Below are 21,238 nucleotides of genomic sequence, written 5' to 3'. Positions count from 1 at the left end.
TCCATGACGTGGTTCCGGCATGCCCGCAATGTGATTCTGGAGTGTCCACCAAGTGGTTTTGGCGTAGCCGGCATATGATTTTGGCCTGTGAGGCAGGTGGTTCCGGCATGTCCAGCAGGTGGTTCCGGCGAGCTCGGCAGGTGCTTCCGGTCTCTCCGGCACGTGGTTGTGGCACGTCTGAGAGATGGTTCCGGCATGCCCGGCAGGTGATTCCGGAGTGTCCGGCATGTGGTTCTGGCACCTCTGAGAGGTGGTTCCGGCATGCCCGGCAGGTGATTCAGGAGTCTCCGGCATGTGGTTCTGGCACCTCTGAGAGGTAGTTCCGGAACGCCTGGCATGTGATTCCGGAGTGTCTGCCGAGTGGTTCTGGCATAGCCGGCAGTTGATTTTGGCGTGTCAACTAGGTGGTTCTGGGGAGTGGATCAGCTGGTTCCGGTATACTCGGCAGGTGGTACCGGCGTGAACAGAACATGGTTCTGGCAAGTCTGAGAGGTGGTTCCGGCATGCCCGACAGGTGATTCCGGAGTGTCCGCCAAGTGTTTCTGGCGTACCCGGCAGGTGATTTTGGCATGTCCGACAGGTGTTTCTTGCGAGTCGAGCAGGTGGCTCAGGCATGCTCAGCTGGTGCTTCCGGCGTCTCAGGCACGTGGTTCTGGTGTGTCTGAGAGCTGGTTCTGGCATGTCCGGCAGATGATTCCGGAGTGTCCACCAAGTGGTTCTGGTATACCTGGCAGGTGATTTTGGCGTGTCAGGAAGGTGGTTCCGGCTAGTTGAGCAGGTGGATCAGGCGTGCTCGCCAGGGGGTTCAGGCGGGTCTGGCAGGTGGTTTCGGTGTGTTCTGGGTGTGGTTCAGGAATCTCAGGCACATGGTAATGGCACGTTTGAGAGGTGGTTCCGGCCGGCCCGACAGGTGTTTCCGGACTGTCTGCCAAGTGGTTCTGGTGTAGCTGGCAGGTGATGTTGGCGTGACCGGCAGGTGGTTCCAGCAAGCCCGGCAGGTGATTGCGGAGTGTCTGCCGAGTGGTTCTGGCGTAGCCGGCAGGTGATTTTGCATGTCCGGCGGTGGTTCCGGCGAGTCGAGCCGGTGGTTCCGGCGTGCCCGGCAGGTGGTTCCGGTCTGTCCGGCAGGTGGTTCTGGCGTGTCCGGCATGAGGTTCTGGCACGTCTGAGAGGTGGTTCCGGCATGCCCGACAGGTGATTCCGGAGTGTCCGCCACGTGGTTCTGGCGTACCCGGCAGGTGATTTTGGCGTTTCTGGCAGGTGTTTCTTGCAAGTCGAGCATGTGGCTCAGGCATGCTCAGCAGGTGCTTCCGGCGTGTCCGGCACGTGGTTCTGGTGTGTCTGAGAGCTGGTTCTGGCATGTCTGGCAGATGATTCTGGAGTGTCCACCAAGTGGTTCTGGCATACCCGGCAGGTGATTTTGTCCTGTCAGGTACTTGGTTCCGGCGAGTCGAACAGGTGGTTCCGGCGTGCTCGAGTGGTGCTTCCGGTGTCATTGTCACGTGGTTCTGGCATGTCTGAGAGGTGGTTCCGGCATGCCGGGCAGGTGATTCAGGAGTGTCGTGTAAGTGGTTCTGGTGTAGCCGGCAGTTCCTTTTGGCGTGTCCGGCACGTGGGTACTGAAAGTCGAGCAGGTGGTTCCGGCGTGCTCGGCAGGTGGTCCAGGCGTGTCCGGCAGGTGGTTCCAGTCTGTCCAGGACGTGGTTCCAGCGTCTCTGGCACGTGGTTCTGGTGTGTCTGAGAGCTGGTTCTGGCATGTCCGGCAGAGATTCCGGAGTGTCCGTCAAGTGCTTCTGGCATGCCCGGCAGGTGATTTTGGCGTGTGAGGTCCGTGATTCGGGCGAGTCGAGCAGGTGGTTCCGGCATGTCTGGTAGGTGGTTTCGGTGTGTTCGGGCTGTGGTTCCGGCATCTCATGCACATGGTTCTGTCACGTCTCAGATGTCGTTCCGGCCGGCCCGACAGGTGTTTCTGCAGTGTCCGCCAAGTGGTTCCGGCGTAGTTGGCAGGTGATTTTGGCATGACCGGCAGGTGGTTCCAGAAAGCCCGGCAGGTGATTGCGAAGTGTTCACCAACTGGTTGTGGCGTAGACGGCAGGTGATTTTGGCGTGTCCGGCAGGTTTTTCAGGCGAGTTGAGCAGGTGCTTCCGGCATGCCCGAAAGCTGATTCCGGTGTGTCCGGTAGGTGGTTCCGGCGTGTACGGCACGTGGTTCTGGTACGTCTCAGAGGTGGTTGCGCATGCCCAACAGGCGATTCTGGACAGTCCGCCACGTGGTTCTGGCACGTCTGAGAGGTGGTTCCAGCATGCCCGGCAGGTCATCCCGGAGAGTCCTCCAAGTGGTTCTGGCATAGCCCGCAGGTGTTTTTGGCGAGTCCGGCAGGTGGTTCCGTCGTGCTCGGCAGGTGGTTCAGGCGTGGCCGGCAGGTGGTTCCAGTCTGTCCAGGACGTGGTTCCAGCGTGTCCGGCACACGGTTTCGTTATGTCTGAGAGGTGGCTTCTGCATGCACGGCAGGTCATTCCGGACTGTAGGCCAGGTGGTTCCCGCATAGCCAGCTGTTGATTTTGGCCTGTCTGGCTGGTGGTTCCTACGAGTTGAGCAGGTGGTTCCGGCTTGTCTGTCAGGTGGTTCCGGTCTGTCCGGTATGTGTTTCCGGCGTGTCCGGCACGTGCTTCCGGCACGTCTGAGTGGTGGTTCCGGCATGCGCGGCAGGTGATTCCGGAGTGTCCGCCAGGTGGATCTGGCGTACCCGACAGGTGATTTTGGCGTGTCCGGCAGGTGTTTCTGGCGAGTCGAGCAGGTGGGTCCGGCATGCTCGGCAGGTGCTTCCGGCGTGTCCGCCACGTGGTTCTGGTGTGTCTGAGAGCTGGTTCTGGCATGTCCGGCAGATGATTCCGGAGTGTCCACCAAGTGGTTCTGGTATACACGGCAGGTGATTTCGGCGTGTCAGGAAGGTGGTTCCGGCTAGTTGAGCAGGTGGATCAGGCGTGCTCGCCAGGGGGTTCAGGCGGGTCTGGCAGGTGGTTTCGGTGTGTTCGGGGAGTGGTTCCGGCATCTCAGGCACATGATTCTGACACGTCTGAGAGGTGGTTCCGGCCGTCCCAACAGGTGTTTCCAGAGTGTCCGCCAAGTGGTTCTGGCGTAGCTGGCAGGTGATGTTGGCGTGACCGGCAGGTGGTTCCAGCAAGCCCGGCAGGTGATTGCGGAGTGTCTGCCGAGTGGTTCTGGCTTAGCCGGCAGGTGATTTTGGCGTGTCCAGCAGGTGGTTTTGGCGAGTCGAGCAGGTGGTTCTGGCGTGCTCGGCAGGTGCTTCCGGTGTCATTGGCATGCGGTTCCGGCATGTCTGAGAGGTGGTTCCGCCATGCCCGGCAGGTGATTCCGGAGTGTTCGCCAAGTGGTTCTGGCGTAGCCGGCAGGTGATTTTGCGTGTCCGGCAATGGTTCCGGCGAGTCGAGCCGGTGGTTCCGGCGTGTCCGGCAGGTGGTTCCGGCATGTCCAGCAGGTGGTTCCGGCGAGCTCAGCAGGTGCTTCCGGTCTCTCCGGCACGTGGTTGTGGCACGTCTGAGAGATGGTTCCGGCATGCCCGGCAGGTGATTCCGGAGTGTCCGGCATGTGGTTCTGGCACCTCTGAGAGGTGGTTCCGGCATGCCCGGCAGGTGGTTCCGGAGTGTCTGCCGAGTGGTTCTGGCGTAGCCGGCTGGTGATTCTGGCGTGTCCAGCAGGTGGTTCTGGGGAGTGGATCAGGTGGTTCCGGCATACTCGGCAGGTGGTACCGGCGTGTCCGGAACATGGTTCTGGCAAGTCTGAGAGGTGGTTCCGGCATGCCCGGCAGGTGATTCCGGAGTGTTCGCCAAGTGGTTCTGGCGTAGCCGGCAGGTGATTTTGCATGTCCGGCGGTGGTTCCGGCGAGTCGAGCCGGTGGTTCCGGCATGTCCGGCAGGTGGTTCCGGTCTGTCCAGCAGGTGGTTCTGGTGTGTCCGGCACGAGGTTCTGACACGTCTGAGAGGTTGTGTCGCCATTCACTTCACGTGATTCCGGCTTGTCCGCCAAGTGGTTCTAGTGTAGCGGGCAGGTGATTTTGGCGTGTCCGGCAGGTGGGACCGGTGAGTCAAGCAGGTGGTTCCGGCGAGTGTTTCCTGTGTTTCCGGTCTGTCCGGGAGATGGTTCCGGCCTGTCCGGCACGTGCTTCTGGCACTTCTGAGAGGTTGTGCTGGCATGCCCGGCAGGTGATTCTGGAGTGTCCGCCAAGTGGTTCTGGCGTAGCCGGCAGGTGATATCGGTGTGTCCGGCAGGTGGTTCTGGGGAGTGGATGAGGAACTTCCGGCATTCTCGGCATGTGCTTCCGCCGTCTCCAGCATGTGGTTTTGGCACCTCTGAGAGGTGGTTCCAGCATGCCCGGCAGGTGATTCCGGAGTGTCCGACAGGTGGTTGTGGCGTAACCCGCAGGTTTTTCTGGTGTGTCCGGCAGGTGGCTCTGGTGAGTCGAGCCGGTGGTTCCGGCGTGCTCGGCAGGTGGTTCCGGCAGGTCCGGCAGGTGTTTGCCGTCTGTCCATGACGTGGTTCCGGCATGCCCGCAAGGTGATTCTGGAGTGTCCACCAAGTGGTTTTGGCGTAGCCGGCATATGATTTTGGCCTGTGAGGCAGGTGGTTCCGGCATGTCCAGCAGGTGGTTCCGGCGAGCTCGGCAGGTGCTTCCGGTCTCTCCGGCACGTGGTTGTGGCACGTCTGAGAGATGGTTCCGGCATGCCCGGCAGGTGATTCCGGAGTGTCCGGCATGTGGTTCTGGCACCTCTGAGAGGTGGTTCCGGCATGCCCGGCAGGTGATTCAGGAGTCTCCGGCATGTGGTTCTGGCACCTCTGAGAGGTAGTTCCGGAACGCCTGGCATGTGATTCCGGAGTGTCTGCCGAGTGGTTCTGGCATAGCCGGCAGTTGATTTTGGCGTGTCAACTAGGTGGTTCTGGGGAGTGGATCAGCTGGTTCCGGTATACTCGGCAGGTGGTACCGGCGTGAACAGAACATGGTTCTGGCAAGTCTGAGAGGTGGTTCCGGCATGCCCGACAGGTGATTCCGGAGTGTCCGCCAAGTGTTTCTGGCGTACCCGGCAGGTGATTTTGGCATGTCCGACAGGTGTTTCTTGCGAGTCGAGCAGGTGGCTCAGGCATGCTCAGCTGGTGCTTCCGGCGTCTCAGGCACGTGGTTCTGGTGTGTCTGAGAGCTGGTTCTGGCATGTCCGGCAGATGATTCCGGAGTGTCCACCAAGTGGTTCTGGTATACCTGGCAGGTGATTTTGGCGTGTCAGGAAGGTGGTTCCGGCTAGTTGAGCAGGTGGATCAGGCGTGCTCGCCAGGGGGTTCAGGCGGGTCTGGCAGGTGGTTTCGGTGTGTTCTGGGTGTGGTTCAGGAATCTCAGGCACATGGTAATGGCACGTTTGAGAGGTGGTTCCGGCCGGCCCGACAGGTGTTTCCGGACTGTCTGCCAAGTGGTTCTGGTGTAGCTGGCAGGTGATGTTGGCGTGACCGGCAGGTGGTTCCAGCAAGCCCGGCAGGAGATTGCGGAGTGTCTGCCGAGTGGTTCTGGCGTAGCCGGCAGGTGATTTTGCATGTCCGGCGGTGGTTCCGGCGAGTCGAGCCGGTGGTTCCGGCGTGCCCGGCAGGTGGTTCCGGTCTGTCCGGCAGGTGGTTCTGGCGTGTCCGGCATGAGGTTCTGGCACGTCTGAGAGGTGGTTCCGGCATGCCCGACAGGTGATTCCGGAGTGTCCGCCACGTGGTTCTGGCGTACCCGGCAGGTGATTTTGGCGTTTCTGGCAGGTGTTTCTTGCAAGTCGAGCATGTGGCTCAGGCATGCTCAGCAGGTGCTTCCGGCGTGTCCGGCACGTGGTTCTGGTGTGTCTGAGAGCTGGTTCTGGCATGTCTGGCAGATGATTCTGGAGTGTCCACCAAGTGGTTCTGGCATACCCGGCAGGTGATTTTGTCCTGTCAGGTACTTGGTTCCGGCGAGTCGAACAGGTGGTTCCGGCGTGCTCGAGTGGTGCTTCCGGTGTCATTGTCACGTGGTTCTGGCATGTCTGAGAGGTGGTTCCGGCATGCCGGGCAGGTGATTCAGGAGTGTCGTGTAAGTGGTTCTGGTGTAGCCGGCAGTTCCTTTTGGCGTGTCCGGCACGTGGGTACTGAAAGTCGAGCAGGTGGTTCCGGCGTGCTCGGCAGGTGGTCCAGGCGTGTCCGGCAGGTGGTTCCAGTCTGTCCAGGACGTGGTTCCAGCGTCTCTGGCACGTGGTTCTGGTGTGTCGGAGAGCTGGTTCTGGCATGTCCGGCAGAGATTCCGGAGTGTCCGTCAAGTGCTTCTGGCATGCCCGGCAGGTGATTTTGGCGTGTGAGGTCCGTGATTCGGGCGAGTCGAGCAGGTGGTTCCGGCATGTCTGGTAGGTGGTTTCGGTGTGTTCGGGCTGTGGTTCCGGCATCTCATGCACATGGTTCTGTCACGTCTCAGATGTCGTTCCGGCCGGCCCGACAGGTGTTTCTGCAGTGTCCGCCAAGTGGTTCCGGCGTAGTTGGCAGGTGATTTTGGCATGACCGGCAGGTGGTTCCAGCAAGCCCGGCAGGTGATTGCGAAGTGTTCACCAACTGGTTGTGGCGTAGACGGCAGGTGATTTTGGCGTGTCCGGCAGGTTTTTCAGGCGAGTTGAGCAGGTGCTTCCGGCATGCCCGAAAGCTGATTCCGGTGTGTCCGGTAGGTGGTTCCGGCGTGTACGGCACGTGGTTCTGGTACGTCTCAGAGGTGGTTGCGCATGCCCAACAGGCGATTCTGGACAGTCCGCCACGTGGTTCTGGCACGTCTGAGAGGTGGTTCCAGCATGCCCGGCAGGTCATCCCGGAGAGTCCTCCAAGTGGTTCTGGCATAGCCCGCAGGTGTTTTTGGCGAGTCCGGCAGGTGGTTCCGTCGTGCTCGGCAGGTGGTTCAGGCGTGGCCGGCAGGTGGTTCCAGTCTGTCCAGGACGTGGTTCCAGCGTGTCCGGCACACGGTTTCGTTATGTCTGAGAGGTGGCTTCTGCATGCACGGCAGGTCATTCCGGACTGTAGGCCAGGTGGTTCCCGCATAGCCAGCTGTTGATTTTGGCCTGTCTGGCTGGTGGTTCCTACGAGTTGAGCAGGTGGTTCCGGCTTGTCTGTCAGGTGGTTCCGGTCTGTCCGGTATGTGTTTCCGGCGTGTCCGGCACGTGCTTCCGGCACGTCTGAGTGGTGGTTCCGGCATGCGCGGCAGGTGATTCCGGAGTGTCCGCCAGGTGGATCTGGCGTACCCGACAGGTGATTTTGGCGTGTCCGGCAGGTGTTTCTGGCGAGTCGAGCAGGTGGGTCCGGCATGCTCGGCAGGTGCTTCCGGCGTGTCCGCCACGTGGTTCTGGTGTGTCTGAGAGCTGGTTCTGGCATGTCCGGCAGATGATTCCGGAGTGTCCACCAAGTGGTTCTGGTATACACGGCAGGTGATTTCGGCGTGTCAGGAAGGTGGTTCCGGCTAGTTGAGCAGGTGGATCAGGCGTGCTCGCCAGGGGGTTCAGGCGGGTCTGGCAGGTGGTTTCGGTGTGTTCGGGGAGTGGTTCCGGCATCTCAGGCACATGATTCTGACACGTCTGAGAGGTGGTTCCGGCCGTCCCAACAGGTGTTTCCAGAGTGTCCGCCAAGTGGTTCTGGCGTAGCTGGCAGGTGATGTTGGCGTGACCGGCAGGTGGTTCCAGCAAGCCCGGCAGGTGATTGCGGAGTGTCTGCCGAGTGGTTCTGGCTTAGCCGGCAGGTGATTTTGGCGTGTCCAGCAGGTGGTTTTGGCGAGTCGAGCAGGTGGTTCTGGCGTGCTCGGCAGGTGCTTCCGGTGTCATTGGCATGCGGTTCCGGCATGTCTGAGAGGTGGTTCCGCCATGCCCGGCAGGTGATTCCGGAGTGTTCGCCAAGTGGTTCTGGCGTAGCCGGCAGGTGATTTTGCGTGTCCGGCAATGGTTCCGGCGAGTCGAGCCGGTGGTTCCGGCGTGTCCGGCAGGTGGTTCCGGCATGTCCAGCAGGTGGTTCCGGCGAGCTCAGCAGGTGCTTCCGGTCTCTCCGGCACGTGGTTGTGGCACGTCTGAGAGATGGTTCCGGCATGCCCGGCAGGTGATTCCGGAGTGTCCGGCATGTGGTTCTGGCACCTCTGAGAGGTGGTTCCGGCATGCCCGGCAGGTGGTTCCGGAGTGTCTGCCGAGTGGTTCTGGCGTAGCCGGCTGGTGATTCTGGCGTGTCCAGCAGGTGGTTCTGGGGAGTGGATCAGGTGGTTCCGGCATACTCGGCAGGTGGTACCGGCGTGTCCGGAACATGGTTCTGGCAAGTCTGAGAGGTGGTTCCGGCATGCCCGGCAGGTGATTCCGGAGTGTTCGCCAAGTGGTTCTGGCGTAGCCGGCAGGTGATTTTGCATGTCCGGCGGTGGTTCCGGCGAGTCGAGCCGGTGGTTCCGGCATGTCCGGCAGGTGGTTCCGGTCTGTCCAGCAGGTGGTTCTGGTGTGTCCGGCACGAGGTTCTGACACGTCTGAGAGGTTGTGTCGCCATTCACTTCACGTGATTCCGGCTTGTCCGCCAAGTGGTTCTAGTGTAGCGGGCAGGTGATTTTGGCGTGTCCGGCAGGTGGGACCGGTGAGTCAAGCAGGTGGTTCCGGCGAGTGTTTCCTGTGTTTCCGGTCTGTCCGGGAGATGGTTCCGGCCTGTCCGGCACGTGCTTCTGGCACTTCTGAGAGGTTGTGCTGGCATGCCCGGCAGGTGATTCTGGAGTGTCCGCCAAGTGGTTCTGGCGTAGCCGGCAGGTGATATCGGTGTGTCCGGCAGGTGGTTCTGGGGAGTGGATGAGGAACTTCCGGCATTCTCGGCATGTGCTTCCGCCGTCTCCAGCATGTGGTTTTGGCACCTCTGAGAGGTGGTTCCAGCATGCCCGGCAGGTGATTCCGGAGTGTCCGACAGGTGGTTGTGGCGTAACCCGCAGGTTTTTCTGGTGTGTCCGGCAGGTGGCTCTGGTGAGTCGAGCCGGTGGTTCCGGCGTGCTCGGCAGGTGGTTCCGGCAGGTCCGGCAGGTGTTTGCCGTCTGTCCATGACGTGGTTCCGGCATGCCCGCAAGGTGATTCTGGAGTGTCCACCAAGTGGTTTTGGCGTAGCCGGCATATGATTTTGGCCTGTGAGGCAGGTGGTTCCGGCATGTCCAGCAGGTGGTTCCGGCGAGCTCGGCAGGTGCTTCCGGTCTCTCCGGCACGTGGTTGTGGCACGTCTGAGAGATGGTTCCGGCATGCCCGGCAGGTGATTCCGGAGTGTCCGGCATGTGGTTCTGGCACCTCTGAGAGGTGGTTCCGGCATGCCCGGCAGGTGATTCAGGAGTCTCCGGCATGTGGTTCTGGCACCTCTGAGAGGTAGTTCCGGAACGCCTGGCATGTGATTCCGGAGTGTCTGCCGAGTGGTTCTGGCATAGCCGGCAGTTGATTTTGGCGTGTCAACTAGGTGGTTCTGGGGAGTGGATCAGCTGGTTCCGGTATACTCGGCAGGTGGTACCGGCGTGAACAGAACATGGTTCTGGCAAGTCTGAGAGGTGGTTCCGGCATGCCCGACAGGTGATTCCGGAGTGTCCGCCAAGTGTTTCTGGCGTACCCGGCAGGTGATTTTGGCATGTCCGACAGGTGTTTCTTGCGAGTCGAGCAGGTGGCTCAGGCATGCTCAGCTGGTGCTTCCGGCGTCTCAGGCACGTGGTTCTGGTGTGTCTGAGAGCTGGTTCTGGCATGTCCGGCAGATGATTCCGGAGTGTCCACCAAGTGGTTCTGGTATACCTGGCAGGTGATTTTGGCGTGTCAGGAAGGTGGTTCCGGCTAGTTGAGCAGGTGGATCAGGCGTGCTCGCCAGGAGGTTCAGGCGGGTCTGGCAGGTGGTTTCGGTGTGTTCTGGGTGTGGTTCAGGGATCTCAGGCACATGGTAATGGCACGTTTGAGAGGTGGTTCCGGCCGGCCCGACAGGTGTTTCCGGACTGTCTGCCAAGTGGTTCTGGTGTAGCTGGCAGGTGATGTTGGCGTGACCGGCAGGTGGTTCCAGCAAGCCCGGCAGGTGATTGCGGAGTGTCTGCCGAGTGGTTCTGGCGTAGCCGGCAGGTGATTTTGCATGTCCGGCGGTGGTTCCGGCAAGTCGAGCCAGTGGTTCCGGCATGTCCGGCAGGTGGTTCCGGTCTGTCCGGCAGGTGGTTCTGGCGTGTGCGGCACGAGGTTCTGGCACGTCTGAGAGGTGGTTCCGGCATGCCCGACAGGTGATTCCGGAGTGTCCGCCACGTGGTTCTGGCATACCCGGCAGGTGATTTTGGCGTTTCTGGCAGGTGTTTCTTGCAAGTCGAGCATGTGGCTCAGGCATGCTCAGCAGGTGCTTCCGGCGTGTCCGGCACGTGGTTCTGGTGTGTCTGAGAGCTGGTTCTGGCATGTCTGGCAGATGATTCTGGAGTGTCCACCAAGTGGTTCTGGCATACCCGGCAGGTGATTTTGTCCTGTCAGGTACTTGGTTCCGGCGAGTCGAACAGGTGGTTCCGGCGTGCTCGAGTGGTGCTTCCGGTGTCATTGTCACGTGGTTCTGGCATGTCTGAGAGGTGGTTCCGGCATGCCGGGCAGGTGATTCAGGAGTGTCGTGTAAGTGGTTCTGGTGTAGCCGGCAGTTCCTTTTGGCGTGTCCGGCACGTGGGTACTGAAAGTCGAGCAGGTGGTTCCGGCGTGCTCGGCAGGTGGTCCAGGCGTGTCCGGCAGGTGGTTCCAGTCTGTCCAGGACGTGGTTCCAGCGTCTCTGTCACGTGGTTCTGGTGTGTCTGAGAGCTGGTTCTGGCATGTCCGGCAGAGATTCCGGAGTGTCCGTCAAGTGCTTCTGGCATGCCCGGCAGGTGATTTTGGCGTGTGAGGTCCGTGATTCGGGCGAGTCGAGCAGGTGGTTCCGGCATGTCTGGTAGGTGGTTTCGGTGTGTTCGGGCTGTGGTTCCGGCATCTCATGCACATGGTTCTGTCACGTCTCAGATGTCGTTCCGGCCGGCCCGACAGGTGTTTCTGCAGTGTCCGCCAAGTGGTTCCGGCGTAGTTGGCAGGTGATTTTGGCATGACCGGCAGGTGGTTCCAGCAAGCCCGGCAGGTGATTGCGAAGTGTTCACCAACTGGTTGTGGCGTAGACGGCAGGTGATTTTTGCGTCTCCGGCAGGTGGTTCTGGTGAGTCGAGCAGGAGGTTCCTGCGTGCTCGGCAGGTGCTTCCGGTGTCATTGGCACGTGGTTCTGGCATGTCCGAGAGGTGGTTCCGGCATGCCCGGCCGGTGATTACAGAGTGTTCGCCAAGTGGTTCTGGCGTAGCCGGCAGGTGATTTTGCCATGTCCGGCATGTGGTTCCAGAGAGTCGAGCATGTGGTTCCGGCGTGCTCGACAATTGGTTCAGGCAGGTCCGGCAGAGGGTTCCGGTCTGTCCGGGAGGTGGTTCCGGCGTGTCCGGCATTGGTTCCGGCACGTCTGAGAGGTGGTTCTATCATGCCCGGCAGGTGATTCAGAGAGTCCACCACGTGGTTTTGGCGTAGCCGGCAGGTGATTTTGGCGTGTCCGGCAGGTTTTTCAGGCGAGTTGAGCAGGTGCTTCCGGCATGCCCGAAAGCTGATTCCGGTGTGTCCGGTAGGTGGTTCCGGCGTGTACGGCACGTGGTTCTGGTACGTCTCAGAGGTGGTTGCGCATGCCCAACAGGCGATTCTGGACAGTCCGCCACGTGGTTCTGGCACGTCTGAGAGGTGGTTCCAGCATGCCCGGCAGGTCATCCCGGAGAGTCCTCCAAGTGGTTCTGGCATAGCCCGCAGGTGTTTTTGGCGAGTCCGGCAGGTGGTTCCGTCGTGCTCGGCAGGTGGTTCAGGCGTGGCCGGCAGGTGGTTCCAGTCTGTCCAGTACGTGTTTCCAGCTTGTGCGGCATGTGATTCTGGTACGTGTGAGAGGTGGTTATTGCATGCCCGGCAGGTGATTCCGGACTGTCCGCCAGGTGGTTCTCGCATAGCCAGCTGTTGATTTTGACCTGTCTGGCAGGTGGTTCCGGCGAGTCGAGCAGGTGGCTCCGGCGTGCTCGGCAGGTGTTTCCGGCATGTCTGGCTGGTGGTTCTGGTCTGTCCAGTAGGTCGTTCCGGCATGTCCGGCACGTGCTTCTGGCACTTCTGAGAGGTGGTTCCGCCACGGCTGGCAGGTGATTCCGGACTGTCCCCCAGGTGGTTCTGGCATAGCCAGCAGTTGATATTGGCCTGTCCGGCATGTGGTTCCGGCGAGTCGAGCAGCTGGCTGTGGCGTGTTCGGCAGGTGGTTCCGGCGTGTCTGGCAGGTGGTTCCGTTCTGTCCGATAGTTCGTTCCGGCATGTCCGGCACGTGCTTCTGGCACGTGTGAGAGGTGGTTCTGGCATGCCAGGCAGGTGATTCCGGAGTGTCGGGTAAGTGGTTCTGGCGTAGCCGGCAGCTCATTTTGGCGTGTCAGGCATGTGGGTCCTGCGAGTCAAGCAGGTGGTTCTGGTGTGCTCGGCAGGTGGTCCAGGCGTGCCCGGCAGGTGGTTCCGGTCTTACGGGGAGGGGGATGCGGCGTGTCCGGCACGTTGTTCCGGCACGTCTGAGAGGTGGTTCTATGATGCCCGGCAGGTGATTCCAGAGAGTCCACCAAGTGGTTCTGGTGTAGCCGGCAGGTGATTTTTGCGTGTCCAGCAGTTGGGACTGGTGAGTCAAGCAGGTGCTTCCGGCGAGTGTTTCCTGTGTTTCCGGTCTGTCCAGGAGATGGTTCCGGCCTGTCCGGCACGTGCTTCTGGCACTTCTGAGAGGTTGTGCTGGCATGCCCGGCAGGGGATTCCGGAGTGTCCGCCAATTGGTTCTGGCGTAGCCGGCAGGTGATTTTGCCAAGTCCAGCATGTGGTTCCAGCGAGTCGAGCATGTGGTTCCGGCGTGCTCGACAGTTGGCTCAGGCAGGTCTGGCAGGTGGTTCCGGCGTGTCCGGCACGTGGTTCCGGCACGTCTGAGAGGTGGTTCTATCATGCCCGGCAGGTGATTCCAGAGAGTCCACCAAGTGGTTTTGGCGTAGCCGGCAGGTGATTTTGGCGTGTCCCGCAGGTGGTTCAGGCGACTTGAGCAGGTGGTTCCGACGTGCTCGGCAGGTGCTTCCGGCGTCTCCGGCACGCGTTTCTGGCACATCTGACATGTGGTTCCGGCATGCCCAAAAGGTGATTCCGGTGTGTCCGGTAGGTGGTTCTGGCGTGTACGGCACGTGGTTCTGGTACGTCTCAGAGGTGGTTGCGCATGCCCAACAGGCGATTCTGGACAGTCCGCCACGTGGTTCTGGCACGTCTGAGAGGTGGTTCCAGCATGCCCGGCAGGTCATCCCGGAGAGTCCTCCAAGTGGTTCTGGCATAGCCCGCAGGTGATTTGGGCATGTCCGGCAGGTGGTTCCGTCATGCTCGGCAGGTGGTTCAGGCGTGGTCGGCAGGTGGTTCCAGTCTGTCCAGTACGTGTTTCCAGGTTGTCCGGCACGTGGTTCTGGTACATCTGAGAGGTTGTTCCGCCATGGTGGGCAGGTGATTCCGGACTGTCCCCCAGGTGGTTCTGGCATAGCCAGAAGTTGATATTGGCGTGTCCGGCAGGTGGTTCCGTCGAGTCGAGCAGCTGGCTGTGGTGTGTTCGACAGGTGGTTCCGGCGTGTCTGGCAGGTGGTTCCGTTCTGTCCGATAGGTCGTTCCGGCATGTCCGGCACGTGCTCCTGGCACGTCTGAGAGGTGGTTCTGGCATGCCAGGCAGGAGATTCCGGAGTGTCGGGTAAGTGGTTCTGCAGTAGCCGGCAGTTCATTTTGGCGTGTCCGGCACGTGGGTCCTGCGAGTCGAGCAGGTGGTTCCGGCGTGCTCGGCAGGTGGTCCAGGCGTGTCCGGAAGGTGGTTCCAGACTGTCCAGGACGTGGTTCCAGCGTGTCCGGCACACGGTTTCGTTACGTCTGAGAGGTGGCTTCTGCATGCACGGCAGGTCATTCCGGACTGTAGGCCAGGTGGTTCCCGCATAGCCAGCTGTTGATTTTGGCCTGTCTGGCGGGTGGTTCCTACGAGTCGAGCAGGTGGTTCCGGCTTGTCTGTCAGGTGGTTCCGGTCTGTCCGGTATGTGTTTCCGGCGTGTCCGGCACGTGCTTCCGGCACGTCTGAGTGGTGGTTCCGGCATGCGCGGCAGGTGATTCCGGAGTGTCCGCCAGGTGGATCTGGCGTACCCGACAGGTGATTTTGGCGTGTCCGGCAGTTGTTTCTGGCGAGTCGAGCAGGTGGGTCCGGCATGCTCGGCAGGTGCTTCCGGCGTGTCCGGCACGTGGTTCTGGCACGTCTGAGAGGTGGTTCCGGCCGTCCCAACAGGTGTTTCCGGAGTGTCCGCCAAGTGGTTCTGGCGTAGCTGGCAGGTGATGTTGGCGTGACCGGCAGGTGGTTCCAGCAAGCCCGGCAGGTGATTGCGGAGTGTCTGCCGAGTGGTTCTGGCGTAGCCGGCAGGTGATTTTGGCGTGTCCAGCAGGTGGTTTTGGCGAGTCGAGCAGGTGGTTCTGGCGTGCTCGGCAGGTGCTTCCGGTGTCATTGGCATGCGGTTCCGGCATGTCTGAGAGGTGGTTCCGCCATGCCCGGCAGGTGATTCCGGAGTGTTCGCCAAGTGGTTCTGGCGTAGCCGGCAGGTGATTTTGCGTGTCCGGCAATGGTTCCGGCGAGTCGAGCCGGTGGTTCCGGCGTGTCCGGCAGGTGGTTCCGGCATGTCCAGCAGGTGGGTCCGGCGAGCTCAGCAGGTGCTTCCGGTCTCTCCGGCACGTGGTTGTGGCACGTCTGAGAGATGGTTCCGGCATGCCCGGCAGGTGATTCCGGAGTGTCCGGCATGTGGTTCTGGCACCTCTGAGAGGTGGTTCCGGCATGCCCGGCAAGTGGTTCCGGAGTGTCTGCCGAGTGGTTGTGGCGTAGCCGGCAGGTGATTCTGGCGTGTCCAGCAGGTGGTTCTGGGGAGTGGATCAGGTGGTTCCGGCATACTCGGCAGGTGGTACCGGCGTGTCCGGAACATGGTTCTGGCAAGTCTGAGAGGTGGTTCCGGCATGCCCGGCAGGTGATTCCGGAGTGTTCGCCAAGTGGTTCTGGCGTAGCCGGCAGGTGATTTTGCATGTCCGGCGGTGGTTCCGGCGAGTCGAGCCGGTGGTTCCGGCATGTCCGGCAGGTGGTTCCGGTCTGTCCAGCAGGTGGTTCTGGTGTGTCCGGCACGAGGTTCTGACACGTCTGAGAGGTTGTGTCGCCATTCACTTCACGTGATTCCGGCTTGTCCGCCAAGTGGTTCTAGTGTAGCGGGCAGGTGATTTTGGCGTGTCCGGCAGGTGGGACCGGTGAGTCAAGCAGGTGGTTCCGGCGAGTGTTTCCTGGGTTTCCGGTCTGTCCGGGAGATGGTTCCGGCCTGTCCGGCACGTGCTTCTGGCACTTCTGAGAGGTTGTGCTGGCATGCCCGGCAGGTGATTCTGGAGTGTCCGCCAAGTGGTTCTGGCGTAGCTGGCAGGTGATATCGGTGTGTCTGGCAGGTGGTTCTGGGGAGTGGATGAGGAACTTCCGGCATTCTCGGCATGTGCTTCCGCCGTCTCCAGCATGTGGTTGTGGCACCTCTGAGAGGTGGTTCCAGCATGCCCGGCAGGTGATTCCGGAGTGTCCGACAGGTGGTTGTGGCGTAACCCGCAGGTGTTTCTGGTGTGTCCGGCAGGTGGCTCTGGTGAGTCGAGCAGGTGGTTCCGGCGTGCTCGGCAGGTGGTTCCGGCAGGTCCGGCAGGTGTTTGCCGTCTGTCCATGACGTGGTTCCGGCATGCCCGCAAGGTGATTCTGGAGTGTCCACCAAGTGGTTTTGGCGTAGCCGGCATATGATTTTGGCCTGTGAGGCAGGTGGTTCCGGCATGTCCAGCAGGTGGTTCCGGCGAGCTCGGCAGGTGCTTCCGGTCTCTCCGGCACGTGGTTGTGGCACGTCTGAGAGATGGTTCCGGCATGCCCGGCAGGTGATTCCGGAGTGTCCGGCATGTGGTTCTGGCACCTCTGAGAGGTGGTTCCGGCATGCCCGGCAGGTGATTCAGGAGTCTCCGGCATGTGGTTCTGGCACCTCTGAGAGGTAGTTCCGGAACGCCTGGCATGTGATTCCGGAGTGTCTGCCGAGTGGTTCTGGCGTAGCCGGCAGTTGATTTTGGCGTGTCAACTAGGTGGTTCTGGGGAGTGGATCAGCTGGTTCCGGTATACTCGGCAGGTGGTACCGGCGTGAACAGAACATGGTTCTGGCAAGTCTGAGAGGTGGTTCCGGCATGCCCGACAGGTGATTCCGGAGTGTCCGCCACGTGGTTCTGGCGTACCCGGCAGGTGATTTTGGCGTTTCTGGCAGGTGTTTCTTGCAAGTCGAGCATGTGGCTCAGGCATGCTCAGCAGATGCTTCCGGCGTGTCCGGCACGTGGTTCTGGTGTGTCTGAGAGCTGGTTCTGGCATGTCTGGCAGATGATTCTGGAGTGTCCACCAAGTGGTTCTGGCATACCCGGCAGGTGATTTTGTCCTGTCAGGTACTTGGTTCCGGCGAGTCGAACAGGTGGTTCCGGCGTGCTCGAGTGGTGCTTCCGGTGTCATTGTCACGTGGTTCTGGCATGTCTGAGAGGTGGTTCCGGCATGCCGGGCAGGTGATTCAGGAGTGTCGTGTAAGTGGTTCTGGTGTAGCCGGCAGTTCCTTTTGGCGTGTCCGGCACGTGGGTACTGAAAGTCGAGCAGGTGGTTCCGGCGTGCTCGGCAGGTGGTCCAGGCGTGTCCGGCAGGTGGTTCCAGTCTGTCCAGGACGTGGTTCCAGCGTCTCTGTCACGTGGTTCTGGTGTGTCTGAGAGCTGGTTCTGGCATGTCCGGCAGAGATTCCGGAGTGTCCGTCAAGTGCTTCTGGCATGCCCGGCAGGTGATTTTGGCGTGTGAGGTCCGTGATTCGGGCGAGTCGAGCAGGTGGTTCCGGCATGTCTGGTAGGTGGTTTCGGTGTGTTCGGGCTGTGGTTCCGGCATCTCATGCACATGGTTCTGTCACGTCTCAGATGTCGTTCCGGCCGGCCCGACAGGTGTTTCTGCAGTGTCCGCCAAGTGGTTCCGGCGTAGTTGGCAGGTGATTTTGGCATGACCGGCAGGTGGTTCCAGCAAGCCCGGCAGGTGATTGCGAAGTGTTCACCAACTGGTTGTGGCGTAGACGGCAGGTGATTTTTGCGTCTCCGGCAGGTGGTTCTGGTGAGTCGAGCAGGAGGTTCCTGCGTGCTCGGCAGGTGCTTCCGGTGTCATTGGCACGTGGTTCTGGCATGTCCGAGAGGTGGTTCCGGCATGCCCGGCCGGTGATTACAGAGTGTTCGCCAAGTGGTTCTGGCGTAGCCGGCAGGTGATTTTGCCATGTCCGGCATGTGGTTCCAGAGAGTCGAGCATGTGGTTCCGGCGTGCTCGACAATTGGTTCAGGCAGGTCCGGCAGAGGGTTCCGGTCTGTCCGGGAGGTGGTTCCGGCGTGTCCGGCATTGGTTCCGGCACGTCTGAGAGGTGGTTCTATGATGCCCGGCAGGTGATTCAGAGAGTCCACCACGGGGTTTTGGCGTAGCCGGCAGGTGATTTTGGCGTGTCCGGCAGGTTTTTCAGGCGAGTTGAGCAGGTGCTTCCGGCATGCCCGAAAGCTGATTCCGGTGTGTCCGGTAGGTGGTTCCGGCGTGTACGGCACGTGGTTCTGGTACGTCTCAGAGGTGGTTGCGCATGCCCAACAGGCGATTCTGGACAGTCCGCCACGTGGTTCTGGCACGTCTGAGAGGTGGTTCCAGCATGCCCGGCAGGTCATCCCGGAGAGTCCTCCAAGTGGTTCTGGCATAGCCCGCAGGTGTTTTTGGCGAGTCCGGCAGGTGGTTCCGTCGTGCTCGGCAGGTGGTTCAGGCGTGGCCGGCAGGTGGTTCCAGTCTGTCCAGTACGTTTTTCCAGCTTGTGCGGCACGTGATTCTGGTACGTCTGAGAGGTGGTTATTGCATGCCCGGCAGGTGATTCCGGACTGTCCGCCAGGTGGTTCTCGCATAGCCAGCTGTTGATTTTGACCTGTCTGGCAGGTGGTTCCGGCGAGTCGAGCAGGTGGCTCCGGCGTGCTCGGCAGGTGTTTCCGGCATGTCTGGCTGGTGGTTCTGGTCTGTCCAGTAGGTCGTTCCGGCATGTCCGGCACGTGCTTCTGGCACTTCTGAGAGGTGGTTCCGCCACGGCTGGCAGGTGATTCCGGACTGTCCCCCAGGTGGTTCTGGCATAGCCAGCAGTTGATATTGGCCTGTCCGGCATGTGGTTCCGGCGAGTCGAGCAGCTGGCTGTGGCGTGTTCGGCAGGTGGTTCCGGCGTGTCTGGCAGGTGGTTCCGTTCTGTCCGATAGTTCGTTCCGGCATGTCCGGCACGTGCTTCTGGCACGTGTGAGAGGTGGTTCTGGCATGCCAGGCAGGTGATTCCGGAGTGTCGGGTAAGTGGTTCTGGCGTAGCCGGCAGCTCATTTTGGCGTGTCAGGCATGTGGGTCCTGCGAGTCAAGCAGGTGGTTCTGGTGTGCTCGGCAGGTGGTCCAGGCGTGCCCGGCAGGTGGTTCCGGTCTTACGGGGAGGGGGATCCGGCGTGTCCGGCACGTTGTTCCGGCACGTCTGAGAGGTGGTTCTATGATGCCCGGCAGGTGATTCCAGAGAGTCCACCAAGTGGTTCTGGTGTAGCCGGCAGGTGATTTTTGCGTGTCCAGCAGTTGGGACTGGTGAGTCAAGCACGTGGTTCCGGCGAGTGTTTCCTGTGTTTCCGGTCTGTCCAGGAGATGGTTCCGGCCTGTCCGGCACGTGCTTCTGGCACTTCTGAGAGGTTGTGCTGGCATGCCCGGCAGGGGATTCCGGAGTGTCCGCCAATTGGTTCTGGCGTAGCCGGCAGGTGATTTTGCCAAGTCCAGCATGTGGTTCCAGCGAGTCGAGCATGTGGTTCTGGCGTGCTCGACAGTTGGCTCAGGCAGGTCCGGCAGGTGGTTCCGGCGTGTCCGGCACGTGGTTCCGGCACGTCTGAGAGGTGGTTCTATCATGCCCGGCAGGTGATTCCAGAGAGTCCACCAAGTGGTTTTGGCGTAGCCGGCAGGTGATTTTGGCGTGTCCCGCAGGTGGTTCAGGCGACTTGAGCAGGTGGTTCCGACGTGCTCGGCAGGTGCTTCCGGCGTCTCCGGCACGTGTTTCTGGCACATCTGACATGTGGTTCCGGCATGCCCAAAAGGTGATTCCGGTGTGTCCGGTAGGTGGTTCTGGCGTGTACGGCACATGGTTCTGGTACGTCTCAGAGGTGGTTGCGCATGCCCAACAGGCGATTCTGGACAGTCCGCCACGTGGTTCTGGCACGTCTGAGAGGTGGTTCCAGCATGCCCGGCAGGTCATCCCGGAGAGTCCTCCAAGTGGTTCTGGCATAGCCCGCAGGTGATTTGGGCATGTCCGGCAGGTGGTTCCGTCATGCTCGGCAGGTGGTTCAGGCGTGGCCGGCAGGTGGTTCCAGTCTGTCCAGTACGTGTTTCCAGGTTGTCCGGCACGTGGTTCTGGTACATCTGAGAGGTTGTTCCGCCATGGTGGGCAGGTGATTCCGGACTGTCCCCCAGGTGGTTCTGGCATAGTCAGAAGTTGATATTGGCGTGTCCGGCAGGTGGTTCCGTCGAGTCGAGCAGCTGGCTGTGGTGTGTTCGGCAGGTGGTTCCGGCGTGTCTGGCAGGTGGTTCCGTTCTGTCCGATAGGTCGTTCCGGCATGTCCGGCACGTGCTCCTGGCACGTCTGAGAGGTGGTTCTGGCATGCCAGGCAGGAGATTCCGGAGTGTCGGGTAAGTGGTTCTGCTGTAGCCGGCAGTTCATTTTGGCGTGTCCGGCACGTGGGTCCTGCGAGTCGAGCAGGTGGTTCCGGCGTGCTCGGCAGGTGGTCCAGGCGTGTCCGGAAGGTGGTTCCAGACTGTCCCGGACGTGGTTCCAGCGTGTCCGGCACACGGTTTCGTTACGTCTGAGAGGTGGCTTCTGCATGCACGGCAGGTCATTCCGGACTGTAGGCCAGGTGGTTCCCGCATAGCCAGCTGTTGATTTTGGCCTGTCTGGCGGGTGGTTCCTACGAGTCGAGCAGGTGGTTCCGGCTTGTCTGTCAGGTGGTTCCGGTCTGTCCGGTATGTGTTTCCGGCGTGTCCGGCACGTGCTTCCGGCACGTCTGAGTGGTGGTTCCGGCATGCGCGGCAGGTGATTCCGGAGTGTCCGCCAGGTGGATCTGGCGTACCCGACAGGTGATTTTGGCGTGTCCGGCAGTTGTTTCTGGCGAGTCGAGCAGGTGGGTCCGGCATGCTCGGCAGGTGCTTCCGGCGTGTCCGGCACGTGGTTCTGGTGTGTCTGAGAGCTGGTTCTGGCATGTCCGGCAGATGATTCCGGAGTGTCCACCAAGTGGTTCTGGTATACACGGCAGGTGATTTCGGCGTGTCAGGAAGGTGGTTCCGGCTAGTTGAGCAGGTGGATCAGGCGTGCTCGCCAGGGGGTTCAGGCGGGTCTGGCAGGTGGTTTCGGTGTGTTCGGGGAGTGGTTCCGGCATCTCAGGCACATGATTCTGACACGTCTGAGAGGTGGTTCCGGCCGTCCCAACAGGTGTTTCCGGAGTGTCCGCCAAGTGGTTCTGGCGTAGCTGGCAGGTGATGTTGGCGTGACCGGCAGGTGGTGCCAGCAAGCCCGGCAGGTGATTGCGGAGTGTCTGCCGAGTGGTTCTGGCGTAGCCGGCAGGTGATTTTGGCGTGTCCAGCAGGTGGTTTTGGCGAGTCGAGCAGGTGGTTCTGGCGTGCTCGGCAGGTGCTTCCGGTGACATTGGCATGCGGTTCCGGCATGTCTGAGAGGTGGTTCCGCCATGCCCAGCAGGTGATTCCGGAGTGTTCGCCAAGTGGTTCTGGCGTAGCCGGCAGGTGATATTGCGTGTCCGGCAATGGTTCCGGCGAGTCGAGCCGGTGGTTCCGGCGTGTCCGGCAGGTGGTTCTGGCGTGTGCGGCACGAGGTTCTGGCACGTCTGAGAGGTGGTTCCGGCATGCCGGGCAGGTGATTCAGGAGTGTCGGGTAAGTGGTTCTGGTGTAGCCGGCAGTTCCTTTTGGCGTGTCCAGCACGTGGGTACTGAAAGTCGAGCAGGTGGTTCCGGCGTGCTCGGCAGGTGGTCCAGGCG

Source organism: Equus caballus, chromosome 10, assembly GCF_041296265.1.
Source record: "Equus caballus isolate H_3958 breed thoroughbred chromosome 10, TB-T2T, whole genome shotgun sequence".
In the NCBI taxonomy this organism is placed as follows: Eukaryota; Metazoa; Chordata; class Mammalia; order Perissodactyla; family Equidae; genus Equus; species Equus caballus.
Note: the sequence above shows the minus strand (reverse complement) of the source record.